Genomic DNA, 16487 nt, shown 5'->3' with positions numbered 1-16487 from the left:
AAATAAAAATTGTGCATTCCAGAGGTGCACACACACACACTGAGCAGGGCTCATTCTCTCCAGCAGGAGGCAGCAGGGACACACGCACACACACACACACACACACACACACACGCACACGAGATTGTGTATCCCATTTGCAAACCCAGATCAGACTGTGCACCCCCCTGGATAAATGGAGGCTAAGAGAGAATATTGTGGGGCCCCGTGTCTGGGACACACAGAGAGCAAATTGTGCACCCCAGAGGCGCACGCCAAATTGTGCATCCTAGTGCCTCTCTCACACACACGCAGATCAAATGGTGCATCCTCGTGTTTCACACCCAGAGCAAATTGTGCACCCAGGGGCACACCCCGAGGTGTGTGAACCCCCCACCCCCACCCCGCAGGGCTCAGCCCCTCCGGCAGGGGGCGGCAGGGGGCCACACACCCTCCCCCCCCCAAACCCCCCCCCGGGCCAGGCACTGCGGTACCTCGGCAGAGCAGGACCAGCCCCAGCCTGCAGAGCAGCCAGCCCGGCCAGGCGGCCCCGCTCATCGCGTCGGCGGCTCCGGCTCCGGCCCCGGCTCCGGCCCCGGGGATGCGGCGGGGCGGGACGGGAGATCGGGGCTGCGCGGGGGAGGGGGCAGTGGGGGGGGGTGACGTGGGCTGGGGGGGGGGGATTGAATGTTAACAGCGATCGAGGGGGAGCGACGAATCAGGGGCGGGAGGAGCGGGGCCGGGAACGCAAATGAGGCCCGGGGAGTGGACCAATGGGAGAGGGGAGCAGCCAGGTGTGGGAGGGGGCGCTGATTTATGAGGCGTCCTTTGTTACTGCAGCACTGCTGGGGGGCGGGGCCAGGGGGGAGCTCCCCGCACCTGGGATCCCCCCCGCAGCCCCTCCCCCCCAGCGTCACAGGGGCCGGGGGAGACCCTCATTGTCCCCTCCAGCCCCCCCAGTCCGGTCCCTCAAGGAGCAGCCCCCCCCACTGCAGTACATCCCCCCCCCGGGGCATGGGGGCCAGGCCTGACTGCCAGGGGAGAAACACCCCGCCCCCAGGGGCTGACTGTCAGGGGAGCATATTGACTGTTCTGCTCTATCTCTGCCTACATGGGGGGAGGGGGGGATGCTAATTACCAGGGGGTTAATTGTGCCTCTTAAGCCCACTCACGAGGCGCCAGGGGGGTGGGCGGGGGATCCTCAAGAGGGGCAACCTCCACACCCTGTTGAGGGACGAATATTTCCCAGGAGGATGCAGGCTGGAAGATTTTAGCTGTCCTGTTTAGTAGGGGTATTACGGTAGCCCTGCCAACAGGATTGGGCCCTGTGCTCCCACTGGGCCAGAGACAGACCCTGTCCCAGCTGAGATCGGGGCCCCTCTGCAGGGCGCTGCTCAGACACAGCGAGAACCAGCCCCCCCAATAGAACAGGCAGGAGTCTGCTCCCTGCTTTATGGGTGGGGAAACTGAGGCACAGAGTGATGCTGCGTATCAGAGGAGTGGCCGTGTTAGTCTGGATCTGTAAAAAGCAACAACGAGTCCTGTGGCACCTTAAAGACTAACAGACGTTTTGGAGCCTGAGCTTTCGCAGGTGAATCCCCACTTCGTCAGACGCAGAGTGATGCTGTGATCTGCCAAGGTCACACACACAGTCTGTAGAAGAGACAGCAGTAGAACCCAGGAGTCCTGGCTCCTAGACCCCCACCCCTTTCCTCTCCCCTCCTGGGGCTGGGATAGAATCCGCAAGGCCTAGCTCCCACCCACCTCCTCTCTAACCACTAGCCCCCATTCCTGTCCCAGAGCCAGGGAGAGAACCCAGGAGTCCTGGCTCCCAGCCCCCCAACCCTTAGACCCCACGCCCCTCCCAGCAGCCGCAGTGGGTCAGGGAGTCCAGTTCTGTGGCTGGATTTAATAAAGGAGTTGGGTGATTTTGTGACCGTTAATAACATTTGTTACTATGGCAACAAGGCTAATGATGGAGGCAGGGTAATCAGCTGTCCAGCCGTAAGGGGAAGTCAGTTACCCATAGCGGGGTGGGGGGCTGGGAGCCAGGACTCCTGGGTTCTATCCTGGCTGTGGGAGGGGAGCGGGGTCTAGTGGGTTAGCGCAGGCGAGGGTTCATAGAATCATAGAATTCAAGATCAGAAGGGACCATTATGATCATCTAGTCTGACCTCCTGCAAGATGCAGGCCACATAAGCCGATCCACCCACTCCTGAAATAATTCTCTCCCTTGACTCTGCTGTTGAATGCTCCAAATCATGATTTAAAGACTTCTAGTAGCAGATAATCCACCAGCAAGCGACCCCTGCCCCATGCTTCGGAGGAAGGCGAAAAACCTCCAGGGCCACTGCCAATCTACCCTGGAGGAAAATTCCTTCCCGACCCCAAATATGGCGATCAGCTGAACCCCGAGCATGCGGGCAAGACTCTCCAGCCAGACCCTCTGGAAAAAGGCTAACAATATCCTATCATTCACCCTTTGTACGAATTACCATTGTGGCATGTTATTGACCTATTGACTAAACCCGTTATCCTATCATACCATCCCCTCCATAAACTTATCTAGCTTAATCTTAAAGTCATGGAGGTCCTTCGCCCCCACTGTTTCCCTCGGTAGGCTGTTCCAGAATTGCACTCCTCTGATGGTTAGAAACCTTCATCTAATTTCAAGCCTAAATTTCCTGGCTGACTATTTATATCCGTTTGTCCTCGTGTCCACATTAGCACTGAGCTGAAATAATTCCTCTCCTTCCCTGGTATTTATCCCTCTGATATATTTAAAGAGTGCAATCATATCTCCTCTTCTCCTTCTTTTGGTTAAGGAAAACAAACCGAGCTCCTCAAGTCTCCTTTCGTACGACAGGCTTTCCATTCCTCGGATCATTCTAGTGGCCTTTCTTTGTACCCGTTCCAGTTTGAATTCATCCTTCTTAAACATGGGAGACCAAAACTGCACACAATACTCCAAATGAGGTCTCACCAACGCCTTATATAACGGGACTAGCACCTCCTTATCTCTACTAGAAATACCTCGCCTAATGCATCCCAAGACCGCATTAGCTTTTTTAACGGCCACATCACATTGCCGACTCATAGTCATCCTACGATCAACCAGGACTCCTAGGTCCTTCTCCTCCTCCGTTACTTCCAACTGGTGCGTCCCCAGCTTATAACTAAAATTCTTGTTAGTCATCCCTAAATGCATAACCTTACACTTCTCACTATTGAATTTCATCCTGTTACTAATACTCCAGTTTACAAGGTCTTCCAAATCTCCCTGGAGGATATCCCGATCCTTTTGCGAATTGGCAATATCTCCCAACTTTGTGTCATCCGCAAACTTTATCAACCCACTCCTACTTTTGGTTCTGAGGTCAGCGACAAATAGATTGAATAAAATCGGACCCAAAACCGAACCTTGAGGAACTCCACTGGCAACCCCCCTCCAACCCGACAGTTCCCCCTTCAATACGACCCTCTGCAGTCTCCCCTTTAACCAGCTCCTTATCCACCTCTGGATTTTCATTTCGATCCCCATCTTTTCCAATTTAACCAGTAATTCCTCATGCGGTACCGTATCAAACGCCTTACTGAAATCAAGATATATTAGATCCACCGCATTTCCCTTGTCTAAAAAATCTGTTACTTTCTCAAAGAAGGAGATCAGGTTGGTTTGGCACGATCTACCTTTCGTAAAACCATGCTGTAATTTGTCCCAGTTTCCATCGGTCTCAAGGTCCGTAACCACTCTCTCCTTTAAAATTTTTTCCATGACTTTGCATACTACAGATGTTAAACTATCAGGCCTGTAGTTACCCGGGTCACTTTTTTTCCCCTTCTTGAATATAGGAACTATATTAGCTAATCTCCAGTCAAACGGTACAACCCCCAAGTTTAGAGATTTATTAAAAATCATCGCTAACGGGCTTGCAATTTCACTCGCCAATTCCCTTAATATTCTAGGATGAAGATTATCCGGGCCCCCCGATTTACTTCCGTTAAGCTGTTCAAGTTTGGCTTCCACCTCAGATACCGTAATGTCTACCCCCATATCTTCATTCCCATCAGTCTGTCTATCACTATTCCTTAGCCCTTCATTAGCCTCATTAAAGACAGAGGCAAAATATTCATTCAGATATTGTGCCATGCCAAGATTATCCCTAATCTCCAATCCGTTTAAAGTTTTAAGCGATCCCACTTCTTCCTTCTTGGTTTTCTTCCTATTTATATGGCTAAAAAACCTTTTGCTATTGGTTTTAATCCCCTTCGCTAGGTCCATCTCCACCCGGCTCTTTGCCTTTCTCACTGCTTCCCTACACCCTCTGACCTCAATAAGGTAGGTTTCTTTGCTGATCCCTCCCATTTTCCACTCCTTGTACGCTTTCTGTTTTTTCTTAATCACCCCTCTGAGACGCTTGCTCATCCAGCTCGGTCTAAAACTGCTACCTACGAACCGTTTTCCCTTTCTCGGGATACATGCCTCTGACAGCTCCTGCAACTTCAACCTGAAATAACCCCAGGCGTCATCCGCCTTTAGATCCCTAAATATGTTAGTCCAATCCACTTCCCTAACTAGTCGCCTCAATTTAGTAAAGTTAGCCCTTTTGAAATCGTAAACCTTAGTCTCAGATGCAATTTTGTTTATCCTTCCATTTATTTTGAAACGAATTAGCTCATGATCACTCGAACCAAGGTTGTCCCCTACAACCATTTCCTCAACAAGGTCCTCGTTACTTACCAAAATCAGATCTAAAATGGCATCCCCCCTCGTCGGTTCAGCAACTACTTGATGAAGGAATTCATCAGCTACCACGTCTAGGAAAAGCTGAGCCCTATTATTATTACTAGCATTTGTTTCCCAATCTATATCCGGGAAGTTAAAATCTCCCATGATCATACAGTTCCTATTAGTATTTACCTCCTTAAAAACATTAAAGAGCTCTCTATCCATATCCAGGCTAGATCCCGGCGGTCTATAGCACACCCCAATCACTATCCCAGGGGACGCTCTAGTAGTTTTCTTCCCCAATGTCACCATTGCCCAAACAGACTCCGTATTATCCATTGCATTGCTAGTTACTTCGTTACATTTCACCTCATTATTGACATACAATGCTACTCCCCCACCTTTACCTTTGTATCGGTCTTTCCTAAACAGCACATACCCTTCCATACCTGTACTCCAGTCATGACTACCGTTCCACCATGTTTCGGTTATTCCTACGATATCCGGTTTCAATTCTCGGACCAGGAGCTCCAGTTCCTCCATTTTGTTACCTAAGCTTCTCGCATTGGTGAACAAACATCCTAATTTTTGCTGTTTGGCTCCTCTCACCCTTTTCACCCAACTTGATAGGGACACAGTACTACCAGTATGACCTGTCGGTCTAGTATCCGTCCCCCCCGCTCTTCCTTACACCTAACGCTCCCCCTCTGTCTATATCTGTTGTTATACTGTTGTTCTCACTCTCAACGTATACATTTGGCGTGGAGAGTACCTGGACCTCTCCCAACCGTCTCCCCCCAATGTCTAGTTTAAAGCTCTTTTAATCAGATGAGCCAGCCTCCCTCCTAGAATTCTACTTGGGAGTCAGGACACCTGGGTTCATTCCCCAGCTTTGGGGATGGGGTGGAGTCTAGTGGTTAGAGCTAAGGAGAAGTGAGGAGTCTTGTTTCAGTGACACGTTCATGGTAAGTCCCTTGGTGAAGGAATTCCTGGAACCGCCGCCACTTCCTTTTCCAGCTTAACCCCCCCCAGTAACTCTGAGCTCTCCCCGGTGTGTCTGTTACACCAAGCCCGGCAGCGGAGCTGGGCCCCTGAGACCCCCAACAGGAACCCAACGCTCTTGGGAAAACAGACCCCCATCCACAGGGTACACAGCAGCACTGGGAAATGGGAGGGGAGTGGGGGCTAGTGGTTAGAGGAAGCAGGCGGGCCGGGGGCCAGGACTCCTGGGTTCTAGCCCCAGCTCTGTGCAGCAGTTTCACAAGGTTTTGTTCCCATCATAGCCATGAGGTGTGTTCAGCTTCCCAGCCCCAGGTTTCAGCCCTGACCATTTGTCTGGCCCAGATGAGAAATGGGTCTCAGCAGGTGGCTTCAGCCTCCTGGCATCTGGGGGGGGCTCAGTCACCAGGCAGGACCTCCCCCCTTTTAGAGTTGAGGAAACTGAGGCACAGAGAAGGGAAGCAATTGCTGCAGGTCACACAATGAGCCCCAAAGGGAACCCAGGAGTCCTGACACCTAGCTTCCCCCACTAGGCCCCACTCCTCTCCCAAAGCTGGGGATAGGATGCAGGAGACCTGGCTCCCACCCCCCTGCTTTAACCACTAGACCCCACTCTCCTCCCAGAGCCAGGGATAGAACCCAGGAGTCCTGGCTCCCAGCCCGACCCTCCCCGCCAGCTCAGAGCCATTCTGCCTCCCGTTGCGGCGCTCAATTCAATTACGTTTATTACCCACAAACAGCAAATATAAACAACCAGGAATAATTGGGAGCGTCGCTGCGCTGATTTCATCTTGACTGGAAGCCCCGGGGGGATTGGACTTGTGGAGGGGAGGGCTCCTGGGGTCGGGGGTTGTGAGGTGCGGGAGTGTCTCTCTCTCTCTCTCGGAGAGGGAGGCAAAGAAAGGGCTGGTGCCGGGGTGGGAGTGAAACCCCCCACCCATGTCCCATGGCTCCAAGAAGGCTGATTACCTCCATCCCCCGGTGGAGAAGGACCCAGGAGTCCTGGGGCACTGTCGGCCCATGAGCTCCCTGGCCGACGCTGTGGTTCAGAGGGCGAGTGGGAGCCGGGAGGTGGGGTCCCCTCTGGATACAGCGTGGGGGACGCCATGGCTGGAGACTGCGCCCAGCTCTGGGGGGGTGCACGTCAAACAGGACATCAGAGGGGGTCAGAGAAGAGCGACGGGGATGATCCGAGGGCTGGAAAACCTGCGGAAGGAGCTCGATCTGTGGATTTTCTCCCAGAGGTGGCTCAGAGGGGACTAGATCCCGGTCGGTCAGCGTCTCCCTGGGGAGGAGATTTCGGGGAGCAAGGGCTGGTTAGCCCAGCCGGGACAGGCAGAGCAGGAGCTGACAGCTGGGGGATGAGGCCACACGACTCGAGACTGGAAATAAGGGGCAGATTTTCCCCAGGGAGGGGAACGGATCCTTGGAGCGACTGTCCCAGGGACAGGGCAGATTCTCCATCATCGGTGCTGTCCATCGAGAGCAGGTCTCTCTTGCTGCAAGCGCCGCTCTTGCTCAACCATCAGCTATGGGCTGGACGGAGGAATCCCTGGTTCTCTGGCCTGGGCTATGCAGGAGGTCAGATGGGATGAGTGGAACAGGAATAGAACCCAGGAGTCCGGACTCCCAGCTCACCCCCCCGCCATCAAATCCGTGACCGAAGCAGGAAGGGCCGGGGGTGATGGTGATTGACAAGCGGCAAATCTGACACCAGTCAAATCCAATGTTGAGACCATCGACCTGTGGAACACCTTGCCACTGGATGCTGCCATGGCCAGTTGCTCAGCCAAAGGAGAGGATGTTGGGTCAGACGACAGGGAAGGCCTGGAATTAAAGCGGTGGCCTGGGGGACTCAGGGCCACAGGAAACTCACTGCCAATCACAGCACAGAAGAAAGCAAGAGGTGGTCCGGTGAGTAAGGCTGCGTGGCTGTCACAGAGGTCAGGGAAGTCACAGAGTCCATGACTTTCCGTGACCTCCAACACTTCTGCAGCCACCGGTGCAGGCTCAGGGGCCAGCAGCAGCAGTTTGGGTGGGGGCTCAGGGCTGGGGCAGGCTGTTGAGGTGCAGGGCGGTGCTTACCTGGGGGGGGCTCCTCAGCTCCCTGCAGCTTCTAGGTGGAGGGGCCAGGGGGCTCAGCGTGCTGCCTACGCCCGCAGGCACCGCCCCTGCAGCTCCCATTGGCTGCGGTTCTTGGCCAATGGGAGCTGTGGAGTCGGCACTTGTGGGAGCAGCGCACAGAGCCCCCCTGGCTGCCCCGCCAACTCCACCCCCCAGCACTTGTGGGGGTCCTGGGCTCTGTGCCCCCACCCTCCCAACATCAGTGGTGGTCCTGGGCCACCCCCTGAGCACCTGTGCCCCCCCCCAGGCCTCCTGGGCCAAGTTTTAGTTAGGGGTATATAGTAAAAGTCAGGGACAGGTCACAGGCCCTGAATTTTTGTTTACTGCCTGTGACCTGTCCATGACTTTTACTAAAAATACCTGGGGCTAGAACGTAGCCTCACCTAGGAGGTGTCTTGTTCTTTCCTTGGAAGCAGCTGGGCTTTGCTAGAGACAGGACGCCGGGGTAGATGGGCCCGTTGAACAGTTTCTCGCTCCTTGGGTGTTCCAGCTTTAGCCACTGGACCCCATTCCCCAAGGCAGGAATAGAACCCAGCTACCACTGCTCTAACCACTAGACCCCACCCCCCAAGGCAGGAATCGAAACCAGGTGTCCTGAGTCCCAGCTACCACTGCTCTAACCACTAGACCCCATTCCCCAAGGCAGGAATAGAACCCAGGTGTCCTGATTCCCAGCTACCACTGCTCTAACCACTAGACCCCACCCCCCAAGGCAGGAATAGAAACCAGGTGTCCTGAGGCCCAGCCCTTAAGCAGGCCCGAGGCTGCCAGGTGGAAAGCCCCGTGCAGGCACAGAAGCGCGGCACTTTCTCCTCCTGGGTTAGGCGTGTGCATTTGTGAAACCACTTCAGCTTTTGAGGTTTTCTGCATCAGCCAGATGGCAGTTCCCCTTCCCGTTGCCTGCCCCCAGCCTGCCGAGCCTCACATGTGCCGGTGACGCTCAGGTCTGTGCCGGGGATCTGACTGGCCAGATGTCAAACACATTTATCCCCAGCGAGAAGGGAACCCAGTGGAGAGGGCTCTGATATTTGGGCAAAGTTGCTCTGAATTCTCAGCCTCCTGCTGCTGCTAAATCCATCGCCATCGAACCTGTTGGTTCCCACTCCGTTCTGGTAGGGATCCCGGGATCTGACATCAGGAATCTGGTCAGGTAATTATTTCTGTGTTTTGTCCGGACTGAGGACTGTCCTGTCTCTGTGTCTATCCGTCCTCTCTGTGGAGTGTTTGAGTCTGGGTGCCGTCTCCGTCCGGGGATCGGCCGACCAAGGGGTTCCTGTCCCCGCGGTCTGAGTGAGTGGAATCTGCACAATCGCAGCCGCACCGCACCTTGGGTAAAACCCCTGGTGTGAAAGCAAGGGCGATTGAGGCAGTAGCCTGTGTGTGTTGCACCGGGCATCCCTCTGACAAACCCGAATTTCCTTCTTGTGCGATTGGTGTGTGAAGTCCTCCTGTATGGTAACCAGACCTCTAAGTCGGGACAGTTCCCTAAAGGAACGCCGGCTCATTTTATGTATTTTAGGAAGGGTCCGGACTCCTGTAAATTTCTGGAAAAATGGTCTAGGCTAACTCAGGAAGATCCCAAAACTCAGTGGCCACAGTTAGGATCTTGGGACAAGGACCGAGTAGACGTCTTAAAAGACAAACTCGGCCAATCTAAAATGAAATTGGCCAGAGGAGAGGTTGATTGTTTCATGCAATGGTGGGAAGAGGCAAATCGTAGATGGACAGAATCGAAACTCGCCTCTCTCAAAGATTCAAATGATAAGTTAAAAGCTTTATTGGAAGCCTCCTCTCCCACCACCAGACCGAGCGCTCCCCTTTATCCAGTTCTCCAAGCAGATCCCCCTTCATACTCCTGTCTCCAGGTGGGAAAAGACCAAGAAAACCCCTTGCTAGATTCCGGGGACGATGATGAGGAAGACGCATTAATTGGCCTGGCAGCCTTGCGTCGGATCAATAGACAGTCACCCGCGCCCCCAGCTCAGGAACAAGTGTCACCAGATTTCCTGGCTCAGGAACAATTCCCAGAGATCTCCAGTTCAGACCCATCCAGATCGTCCGGTACTGCCGAGGCTCATTCCTCTGGACTCGCTCTGCCCCGTAAAAGCTCGCGCTTGGGCCTTAAAAATGTCCAGGCTCCCCTCCGAATCCTGCATACTGGGGGCCAAGACGGGGGTCCCACTTGGAGCTATAAACCCTGGACTCGCACAGAGCTCCTTTCAATTGTAAAAGGCTTTCCAAAGCCCTGGGAAAATCCTACCAAATTCGCAGAGGAATTTTTGTTAGTATGTGACACCTATGAACCCTCTGTCTATCAATCAAGCTATCAATCTGTCAATCCTTTCCGTGTCCGGGCTGGGTGATTCCACTCTGGTAAACCTTCTGGGGCAGACCTCCTGCAGCTTTGCAAGCTACTTGTAGCAGCCCCTAGTGAGCATGAAAAATGGCTCAGAGCGGCAGATTGGCTCGCTGCTGACCGCCAGTCTACTTTAACAGACACTGGTCCTAACGCTGAATACCAGAAAAAGTGTAAGGAGCGAGCTAAAAATCTATTTGAAGCCATCCCTCAGGTATGGACTCCTAAAACCAACTGGACGGCCATAAACGGCTGTAAGCAACGACAGGGAGAAAACCTGGGCGACTATCACACCCGGCTCATTGACATTTTTCTGCAACATTCTGGTATACAGCAACCAGCTAGAAATGGACAGGGCGCCCTGGCTAGTGCGTTTGTTAATGGCCTCCTGCCTGCTATTGGCAATATGCTAACACGAATAAGTGTTGGGTGGGAGACTGAAACCAGGGACAAATTGCAAACGGTGGCAGAGCGCTGCCAGCGTACTTTAAAGGGAAAAAAGGAACAATCAGCTCAACAGTTAATGGCCCTGCAAATACAGAATTATTCAGGGCAGGACAAACAGTACCGGGGATGGGGAAAATACCAGGGACGGGGACGTGGTCAAAGGAGGGGCCAAGGAACTGGATTTTCGGGTTATGGGGATGTTTGTAATTACTGTAAACAGCCCGGACATTGGAAGAACGAATGTCCGAGCCGGCCTGATAACTCTGTAAATACCAGCTAGACCCCGTGCCAGCCCAGCCAGTCAGTCCCCAGCCTTACTTTGCCCCACAGCAATGACGGGACGCCGGGGAACCTCAGGAAATTTTAACTCCTTTACTACCTCTCACTCCCACGGGTGAGTGTGTGTTAACTATCAATGATCTTTCTCTCCCTTTCCTCGTGGATACGGGAGCTTCGCTCTCTGCAGTTCGTACTATAGACCTGCCTGCGGTTCCCCGCTCCGCAAAAACCGTGTCCACTGTGGGCATTACGGGAGTCCCAACCCCTCATCCCCTTTCAAAACCTCTACCGGTCCAGGTTGGTCCCCTTTCCGCGGATCATGCGTTTGTTCCCTCTGATTCCACTCCGGTAAAGCTTTTGGGTCGGGATCTGTTATGTAAGCTTGGCTGCACCATCTACTGTTCCCCGGATGGGGTCTACCTATAAATCCCCCAGTCCTCTCTGAGTGATTCTGTAGCCTCCCTGCTGTCTGAAACTTCCCTTTCCACTCCGGTCCCTTGTTGCCCATTGGTCCCATCCCTTGAACACCTAATTTTGCAGGTCCCATCCTCTCTGTGGCCAGCCCATCCCTCTGAGGTGGGCCGCTTAAACACTGACCCCGTCTGCATTACTGTGGACTCCTCCAAACCCCTGCCTCGCCTTTCTCAATACCCTGAGGCAGAGGCTGGCATTGCTCCGGTTATAACCGCCCTGTGGGAACAAGGCATTATTGTTCCCTGCTCCAGTCCCTGTAACACCCCTATCCTCCCAGTTTGAAAAGCTGATGGTAAATCATGGCGATTTGTTCAGGACCTCCGAGCCATTAACCGTATTGTCCTACCCGCCTTTCCTGTTGTCCCAAACCCAGCAACGATTCTGGCTTCTATCCCACCAGCTGCAACTCATTTGACTGTTGTTGATTTGTGCTCTGCTTTCTTTTCTGTTCCGGTTCACCCTGACTCAGTACCTCTTTGCCTTTTCTTACAAGGGGCAGCAATATACATGGACCACGCTCCCTCAGGGGTACACGGAAAGCCCATCTTACTTTCCCCAGGCATTAGCCCGAGACCTAGCTGACCTTGTTTTCCCATCCGGGTCCACTCTAGTCCAATATGTAGATGATCTGCTCCTCTGTTCCCCCTCGTTATCTGCCTCAGAAACTGATTCTTTAGCGCTCCTCACTGCCTTAGCAAACAAAGGTCACAAGGCTTCTCGCGCTAAGCTACAGCTCTGTCAAGCCTCTGTCACATACCTTGGTTTTCTCCTCTCCCAGGGTTCCCGTATGCTCTCTCCCACCCGCGTCCAGGCTATCCTTAGCTTTCCCCGACCCTGCTCCCCACGCCAGGTCCGAAAATTTTGGGGCACGGCTGGATTTTGCAGGCAATGGATTCCCCAATATGCCTCCCTTGCAAAACCTCTCTAGGAACTCACTCGACTCTCTGTGCCTAACCCCAGGCCATGGCCCCCTGAAGCCGACTCTGCCTTTGTTTCCCTCAAAAGGTTTGGCTTCTGCCCCCGCTTTAGGGCTGCCAGACGATTCTAAGCCTTGTACCCTGTTCTGCCATGAACAATCTGGATGTGCACTTGGAGTTCTCACTCAGGTGCACGGAGGCAAGAACCGCCCAGTGGCTTGTTTCTCTGCCACTTTGAACCCTGTGGCCCAAGGCCTACGCCCCTCCCTGCGTGCTGTGGCTGCCGCAGCGCCTAGTCGACATGTCTGAATCCCTTGTCCTTCGCTCTCCCTTACTCTCATGGTCCCTCACTCTGTGAAAACTCTGCTGCTACAACGTAACACAAGCCACCTCCTCCGCTCGCCTCACCAGATATGAACTTCTACTGCTGTCGGCTTCGTATATCCCCATAAAGCGTTGTTCTCAGTTAAACCCTGCCACGCTCCTTCCCTTGTCTGATGACGGTGATCCCCATGACTGCCTTGCAACTGTGTCTGCTGTCACCGTCCCGCGCTCTGACCTTTCTGATGTCCCTCTCCCTAACCCTGACCTTGTTTTGTTTACTGATGGTGCCTGTTTTCGAGACAACCCAGGTCGTCTCCTTGCAGGATACGCGGTGGCGCCACTCTCTGAAACCCTCGAAGCTGCGCCTTTACCTTCTGTGACCTCAGCGCAAGTCGCCGAATTAGTCGCCCTCACCCGTGCCTGCTTTTTGGCGGAGGGACGCTCCGCCACCAGTTACACTGACTCCCGCTATGCTTTTGGGGTTGTACGTGACTTTGGCACCCTCTGGCAAGCTCGGGGTTTCCTTACCTCGGCCGGTACCCCCATTAAAAATGGCCCCCACATCGCTGCTCTCCTGTGTGCAGTGTTACTTCCCTCTGCCCCAGCTCTTGTTAAGGGCCCTGGCCACTCGACGGCGGATACTGATGTCGCTAAGGGTAACGCATTTGCTGATGCCTCTGCTAAACATGCTGCTGCCATAGAACCTTCCCCAGATGCGTTTCTAGGTTCCCTTTCTGTTTCTATACCACCGCAGTCCCTCACCAACCTCCCCCTGCTCCAGGACTCTGCCCCAGAAGCCGAAAGACTCCTGGGTTGCCCAGGGATGCTCTCCGCATCCTGATTCCCTTTGGCGTTCGCCTACCGGTGCCTTTGTGGCTCCCTTTTCACTCTACCCGTCGCTGGCCGCCCGGCTACACAGTGTTTCGCATGTCGGAAAGGAGGGGCTGGTCTCTGCTGTAACTAAGGCGGGATGGTGGCCCCCCATTTCAGCTCTTTTGCAGCCCACCACTGTGCCGCCTGCACCACTTGCCAAAGCCACGATATCGGTAAACCTGTAAAAGTGCTCAGGGATTCCGGGGCCTGCCCCAAGCACCCTTCTTGAATTGGCAACTTGATTTTGTACAAATGCCCAAATGCCAACGATATTAATTTATCTTGGTTGTGGTATGTTTATTTTCTGGTTGGATTGAAGCCTTTCCTTGTCACAAGGCTGACTCACTGTCTGTTGCCAAATGTTTGTTAAATCGTATTACGCCTGCCAAGGGAATTCCTGCCACCCCGTCCAGTGACCGGGGTACACGTTTTACCGGACAAATTGTTCAACACCTGGATCGTATATTCCATATCACACACCTGCTGCACTGTCCCTACCACCCACAGAGCGCAGGTGCTGTGGAAAGGCGAAATGGTGTCACTTAAGAATAAGCTTGCAAAGATTTGTGACTCCACAGGGTTAAGCTGGCCAGCAGCTTTACCACTGGCCCTTATGGAAATGCGATCCACTCCATCCCAAAGGCATAAACTGAGTCCCTTTGAAATTGTTATGGGACACCCTATGCGAGCTGTGGCTACCATTGCTCCAGTCCCAGACTTGAACTTGACTCACCGTACGCTCCTTCAATACCGCAAGGGATTAATGCAGCTGTAAGTCACTTCCATTCACAGGTTCGAGCCGCCTGGCTGACGGAACCCACCTCCGACGCTTGCCAGAGCCTCGAGCCAGGTGACTGGGTCTACGTACGGCACCGTCATCGGAAACACGCCTTGGAACCCCGGTGGAAGGGTCCTCATCAGGCACTGCTTACTACCCAGACGGCTGTTAAACTATCTGGCATTGCAGCGTGGATACATGCTTCACAGTGTAAGACGACACCCTCCCCGGTGAACCAATCATCACCTCAGAACCGCGCAGAGTCAATTTTGACTGTAGAGGAACAGCCTGCAACACCTTTCAATCTACGCTCTCGTAAGGGTTGCCAGAAGCAGACGACGACCTAAAGCAAGGCCCAAGAAGAAGCAGTAGTGAGCCTAGCGCCTGCTGCCTGGTGGACGTAAAACCGTGACTGCGGGTTTCCTCAGTTGAGGTTGTCAGAACCAGAAGGGCCTTGCCTCCAACATGCACCTCTGGTGGCGCCTGTTCCTCAGCTGCTGGTGTCTTAAGGTCTGGGGAGCCCACAATGACAATTATTTTATCCAGCAGCAAGTGTGGATAGCTCAGACCCTTAATATTTCTAAATGCTGGGTCTGCAGCCACATCCCAGCCCACTCGCAAGCTGGTGTTCTTGTCCTGGCTATCCCACTCAATTCCCCAGACCTCACTGGAGGACCTCGTCCGTTTAACAAAACATGGAACAGCAATGACACCTGGGAAGCAGTGGGAATAAATGTATCTAAATGGATAAGTGTGGTGGAGGGAAAGGGTCACTGGTGTTGGGTGTGTAATGGGACAGGGCTGGATCTGGGAAAAAGCCGTTGCCTTCAGCATATCGTGGCCAATGGTGTATGGGATTATTCAAACAAAACTAAAGAGTGGCGGGCCGGGTATGGGGATATGAATTTTTTCTCGACCTGGGATCAAACAGAAAAATCCATCTCATGTTCCCCCTACAGTAATCTTAGTAAAAATAATACAATCTTTCAATGCCATACAAACACTACCACTCCTCGTAAGGAGAATTACCCTGTTCCCTTTGGAGGATATTACGCCTCATATGCAAACACCTATGTAACAAATGGATGCAATCGACCCTTCCCGGCCTTAATAGGCCATCATTGGGTTTGTGGAACCAAAGCTTATACTGCGTTACCAGCTAACTGGTCAGGTATCTGTTATCCCGCCCAACTCTTCCCACAATTCCGAGTGCTGGGGTCCCTCCCACGAGAACGCCGCCGTAATTTCAGGCGAAAAAGAAGGGACTTACCAGATGCCCAATGGTACGTAAATAACATAAGCCCCTTAACCTGGGAAGAGGCCATTGGCAGTTCCCTTGTCCCACTTGGGGGAGTCATACACCAGGCAAAAAGGCGCCCGAGGTTACAAGCCGTAGTTGAAATAATGGCAAATGAAACCGGAGAGAGTTTACGAGCTCTGGCCAAAGAAACAGGGGCGATCCGACAGGTGGCCCCCCAAAACCGTCAGGCATTGGACATAGTGCTGGCGGCCAAAGATGGGACCTGTGCTCTCACTGGAAAAGAAAGTTGTGTGTTTATACCTGACAACACCAAGGAGGTAATAGAGCGCGCTAACCACTTACAAAAAATCGCATATGTTCCCCATGAAGAGCCGAGTTCTTTATGGAAGTGGCTAAGTAACCTGTTCAATTTCTCTGACGCAGGAAACCGGTGGTTTCAGGGAGCCCTGACTATCCTGTTTGGACTCCTAGTGATTTTTGTATGTTTTCAGTTAATCTCCCGTTGTATCCGGAATCGTGTAAAATATGCCACCCAGGTGACTGCCCCAGAACAGAGTGCTAATATGATGATTTTGAATATCGCTGATGAACAAAGCGATAAAGAACGGTTAATATGTGGAACCCAGTCCAATGTTGGTCATGGCGAGGCGTGACCGAAAGGAGGGATTGTGAAAGTAGAATGAATTATATTGTAAAATAGATAGGATTAAAGAAATGCTGTCTGTACCTTTAAGCAAAATTGCTGGAATGCTGCAGTCCAGGTGTCAGGAATACAGACATTAACATAGAACAATTGCACCATTTAAGGGCAATTGGTGAAGCATTAGCCTTAGATCGATAAGAGTTAGTAAGGAAGTAGGATATGCATGCTGTGCCCCAGGTGAATTTTACTGTTTTGCTCTCTTTGTTTAATTCCCGCTCTTTTATCTGTATAAATAAGACTGTTT

Source organism: Mauremys mutica, chromosome 17 (genome assembly GCF_020497125.1).
Source record: "Mauremys mutica isolate MM-2020 ecotype Southern chromosome 17, ASM2049712v1, whole genome shotgun sequence".
Taxonomy (NCBI): Eukaryota; Metazoa; Chordata; order Testudines; family Geoemydidae; genus Mauremys; species Mauremys mutica.
Note: the sequence above shows the minus strand (reverse complement) of the source record.